Raw genomic sequence first — 5,584 nt, 5'->3', positions numbered from 1 at the left:
TATATATATATATATATATGTATCCCAACTGAAAACAATCCCATCAGTTAAACCAGCTCATAATGTAAACATCCAAGCTTTAAGAGAGTAGATATCTGTAGACATAAGCAGCAGAAAAGGCCTTATTGTTACACTATGGAATACTGATGCTGTTTGTTTTTAATGTTAGTGATCCAAAAGGTCTCTTTTCATCAAGGATAACAGTAAACAGACAGGCTTTAAATGTCAAATGTTTTTATTGCTGATTTAGCTCCTATATTATAAGCACTTTCTTACTGCTAACACACCCTTTCAGGTTGCTGAAGCTGGCTTTATTTTTTTGCTAGACAAATATATTTGAGATATTTTTTGAATCTTTACATGTTTCTGAAGATCATTTCATCATCGCTGTAGCTAAATTGTCACAATGTGTTTCAGGTGAGGTTAGTTTAACTCAAGCAATATTAAAAGCAAAGTTCAAAACATTAGTGAAAACATTGCATCTGATCAACATGAACACTTAAGGTTTGTTTTGTTTTAGCTCAGTTGAATGACTGCAGTGGTTAATCCCTGCTGGATCAAAACACTGAAGGCCTTATTTTACCACCCAAATGACATACAATCTGATTTGATTCATACATTTATAAAGCTTTTGTCTTCTTTGTAATGCCAGGATTATGTTTGCCCATGTCTGCTGCCATCTGTTCATCTCAGTTCTCTCCTCCCCATCCCCAACAGACACACACACACACAAACACAGGAACATATATATATATATATATATATATATATATATATATGAATTTATAGCACTTAAGTATATATCATGCAGAGCAAGAATAAGCATCTGCAACGTTATGTAGGGCCACTGGTACATTTACAGTTATTTGGGGTCGGCCAACGCCCTCGACACCCAGTTCCTATGATTTTCTTGTGCAAAATAAACCAACACTGAGGATCATTTTACTTGTCTGCTGTAAATCTGCTTCTTCTTCCGCTTTTTATCACCAGATCTGCCTCATGGCACACTCTCACTCTGAAACTCATTGTTTATATTAATACGTTGGATCTGTTGCCGTTTGGGTGTAAGAATTGACTCGTATTTGGTTCAGAGTTTCAACAGACACGTGCATGAAGTTCCACTAGTACAGTTGAGGTTTACCACAGGGGCGTTGCCTCTTTAGTTTAACTGAAGCTACAGTATGTCACCGCCACCTTTTAAAGCTCTATTTTCCTATGTGATGCCATGCATGCAGCTTCAGGAAACTGCCCCCTTCACCTCTGCTGCTTTGGCTAATATCATGACAGCAACATCTCTTGACTGCTGTGCTGTAATCTAATAGGGTGATTTGACTGCTTTTACATTGAGCCTATGAAGATTAATGGGTAGCAGTTTTCAGTTTGAGTTTTTTTTTTTTATGAATAGAATACAGAATTTATAATTGGGTCATGTAACAAGCTGCCAACACATACAACTGACAGGATGTGGCCACTGTAGAGGAACTGTAATTGATTGCCTCTTTTCCCTCATGTCAGTATGTCACTCTTTTCTCATTACTTACAAGTGGTTACGCTGCAGAACACTGGTAATACCATGGTTATTATCTATGAAAAGAGCCACAGGGTTTTTTAGGGCTGATAGTCAAAGACACACAGGCTGGCTTTGTAATATAATGCCATTGATATAAACTCACATAGGGTGTGAACACTGTACTCTGAACTCTGTACTCAATGCATTTTCAGAAGGTGGAGAAAGAAGTACATGTTTTCTTTTTTATTAAAGTCATATCAAGTTATAATGTCTGTGTTAAGGAGTAAATATTTATCGCCATGCACTTTCTTTGCAACTACAGTTAATTAATAAACCAACTGTACACACGCTTTGGCTGTTTGATCATAAAATATAGGCTTTTATTATAAAAATATACTGTTTGGTGATTTAATGTTAATACCAAAATCCCTAATATAGCAATGTAAAGAATTTATAGTACTTTAAAAGTGGTGCGTCCAGTACAGAGAGTGCTTTACATGTATTTATATAGTGTAAGGCACTGCAACAGTGTCTTTATAGGTTTGCCTAAAAAGTCCATCAGAGAGCTGTAGCTGATCCAAAACTCTGCTGCCAGTGTTCTCACTAGAGCTAAGAAAGGAGAAAATAGAACACATCAGCGCTGTTCTGAAGTCCTTCCACTGGCTCCCTGTAGCTTAGAGAACAGACTTTAATATCTTTCTGTTAGTCTATAAATCACTGAATGGATCAGCACCTTGATATATAACAGATTTGCTGTCAGTGTATCAACCTCCCAGACCACTCAGGTCTTCTAGTCCAGGGTTTGGCAACCCGCATGCAGCTCTTTAGCGTCTTTATGGTGGTTCTTTAACTTAACAAATGCAACAAAACCTATTAGATAGAATATAAACCACGCACTGAAGTGGCGAGTGTGGTGAGAACGCCCACTGCTCCTCCCTCACCTTGTGCTACAATGGAATTTAAGCTTAAAGCACCAAATATCGTACAGCGGAATAGTCACATGATTTGACATTTTGTCCAAGATAAACATTTAATCATGAATACTTGTTATATATTTAAGCCCACATAGTCCCTTTTTATAGTGGGCTAATACATTTAGAGCCCGTGTTGCCACACGAGGCTTATATAAGACTCACAATTTTGTTGCTCCAGAGGAATTTGTTTTTGGTTTTTTTGGGTTCCACTATGGCTCTTTGAACAGTTTGGGTTGCCGACCCCTGTTCTAGTCCAAGCCTACTCGGTACACCTAGAACCAGAACCAAACATGGTGAAGCAGCATTTAGTTCCTATGCTCCACTTATGGAACAAACTCCCAGAAGACTGTAAAAGTGCTGAAAGCCTGAGCTCTTTTAAGTCAAAGTTAAAAACCCATTTGTTTAGAGCTGCCTTTGACTGTTGAAGTTAAACTACTAGTGTATTATTGGTTTAAGGTTGTTGTCCAATTGTGCACATGTTTTTTTTTTAATCTTTATTTGCTTTTATTTTTATTCTATTTTATTAATTAATTCAGGTAAAGCACTTTGAAATGTCCATGTAAGGAATTGAGGTACCGGTATACAAATAAACTTGCCTGTTCTGCTGTAAAATGGCCCTTCTTGGGTGTTCTAAAACAAAAGATGCACCAATCCCTTTTATTTCTGATTTAGTTTCTCTGTAATTTTACACATTAAATCTCATGGATTTAAATCTATGTTGCATTCAACCAATAGATGGATAAACTATTGACAATGTGGGTCCCCCAATAAAATTCATTCATTCATATTAAAGTCTTATACACTGGGCCATTGGTCCTTAGCAGTAGGGCTTCTTTATGAATGAGTTTGTTTATCTTTATGACCAGAGCACTAAGGCGGATGATGAGACATATAGACTAATTAGATTTAGAGCTGTTCAAGAAAAGGTCACTGCTAATCCCAGCACATTGGCAGCAGCAGAGGTACTGGTAGAGAGACGGCACAACTGTTTTGTTGTTGTCATGTTGTTGTGTTTTTTTCTTGTTGGGTTGGGCTGGAGGGAAGCGTGTTTCAGATTGAACTCTGGCTATTCTTAGGAATGTGGTCATAGTGACCTCAGAGGTGTGGTCAAATGGGCTCAAGTGTGGACTGATGATGCTCTGATGATGCAACATTGGCTTGCATGGCTCTTAAAGCCTGTCCAGACATGCCTCACTTTATAGGACAGTGCCTAGCATGTTCACCTTCTATCTGCTTTGCTGTCAACAGGATTTTAATAACAGTTTACTCCTTTCAGTCTGCTGGTCCTCCTGTAGCTCTGCAATGGAGAACATTGCCTTTCAGAAATGATTAATGTTTATCCCAAAAATAATAGCAAAGGAGGAGACACACTATATAAATAGATCTATTTTGCTTTCCTTTGTTTATCAAAAATAAATAAATTAGAGCTGATTAAAGGAACAATAAACACTTAAGTTTGTCACTATAGAAGGCCAACAAAATGCAGGTCTTTTTGCTAATTTTCATTAAAATAGAACAATTTAAAAAAGTTTGCATCCAGAGATGTAAACTCTGTTTATCTCAATCCTCTGAATCTTTAAGGATTAAAGTAAATTTCACTTGCAAAATGATTATGATGCAAATGATTCTGTTGAATTGTAAACTGTTGCCGTACTTTAGAATATCAATCTTTGTTGGTCCAGTGATTCTTCTGCAAGTGGAACCCTAAACATGCAGTTGGTATGGACAAGAGGGGCTTTACCATTAGGCAATACTAGGCAGTTGCCTAGGGCCCCAAGTTCCTGGGGGCCCCATAAAACTCTGTTTACATGTATGGTTTACCGAACTATTCCTTATTTGTGCACATTAATTATGTTTTTGATAAAGATCCTTTCGCTAAAATGCCATCAGAACGCTTAAGTGTGTCTCAGCCCTCTCCCCTTCAGTTTTCACCACATTGGATCAATCCATTTGCTACACAAGTTCAGAAAGGTCCAAACAGGCAGCAGATGCGAAGAGCAGTGTTTCCAATTTAGCGCTTTTGTCGCTATATTTATTTTTTCTGCTACTGGAGACTTTGGCAACAACATATAAAAGCACCGAGCTCTGCTCTTCAGAGCATGTAGATTCGTAACTCCGCCTCCTGCTCTCCTCTATCTTGTCTGTTGTCATGATTCACACTGCTATTACTTCATGCAAATGAAAAATGGAGCAGATCATGTCTTGTCCACAGTGAGCAGAAGGACTGTGTTATTTACTTTGGCCGTCGCCTTTTTGGAAACACAGGAAGGATCAATCAGCTAAGTGAGCTTAGTGCTTGGAAAAGAAATCTTTCATTCCTTTTGAGACAGCCTGAAAAATCAGCTGAGTAAAAAACATAGAGAGGATAACAACAAGAAAAGGGACAAGAAGGGAGGGACAAAACGTAGAACAAATAATGTATGTCTATTCTATTAAAATTTCTGTATCTGTATATTGGGTCTGTTTTATGTGTTGTCTTCTCAGTTCAGAGGGCTCCCTGCCTGTCTATGCCTAGGGCCCAGAATTTCCTAATTCCACCCCTGGGTATGAAGAAAACACATGTCTCTTATTTGGAGGGAAAAGCCCTGCTATCACTGATCTAGGATTGCCCTGCAGGGAATTTGCTGGGTTTTTCCGTTGTTTTTCATGTCCAATCCATTTTGGGTAAAGAACACTGTAAGAGAGACATAGGAAGGGAAAGCACCTGTTTCTTCATGAAGTAAAGAACCAGTACAGCTAGAGATAAACTGGAAACCGACATCAGCCATCAACAGTGAGTGAAATATTTTCACATATTTTAAAAAAAGTAACTGTAAGTAGGCCTCCTGTCAATAAAGAGTGTTACTTGACATGAAAGTTGTTTCAAAACGAGATGGCTGAACTGGTTTGAGGTGATATGATGCTGCTTGGTAACCATATTACAGGTGGCTTACAACAATAGAAGATCACAGTATTTGCAGATACTGACAGCTAAGAACAGGGAATGATGCAATCAATCATTTGTACAGGTGTACCAACTTTTAACTCAAGAATACAAGTGGGGAAGTATGGATTTCATTAATCCTGACTTGTGTTATCATCTCAATCTGGCGGTGGGAAT

This window comes from Cyprinodon variegatus, unplaced genomic scaffold, assembly GCF_000732505.1.
Source record: "Cyprinodon variegatus isolate N-32 unplaced genomic scaffold, C_variegatus-1.0 Scaffold1477, whole genome shotgun sequence".
In the NCBI taxonomy this organism is placed as follows: Eukaryota; Metazoa; Chordata; class Actinopteri; order Cyprinodontiformes; family Cyprinodontidae; genus Cyprinodon; species Cyprinodon variegatus.
The sequence above is the reverse complement of the archived record's forward strand: the minus strand, read 5'-3'. Positions refer to the sequence as shown.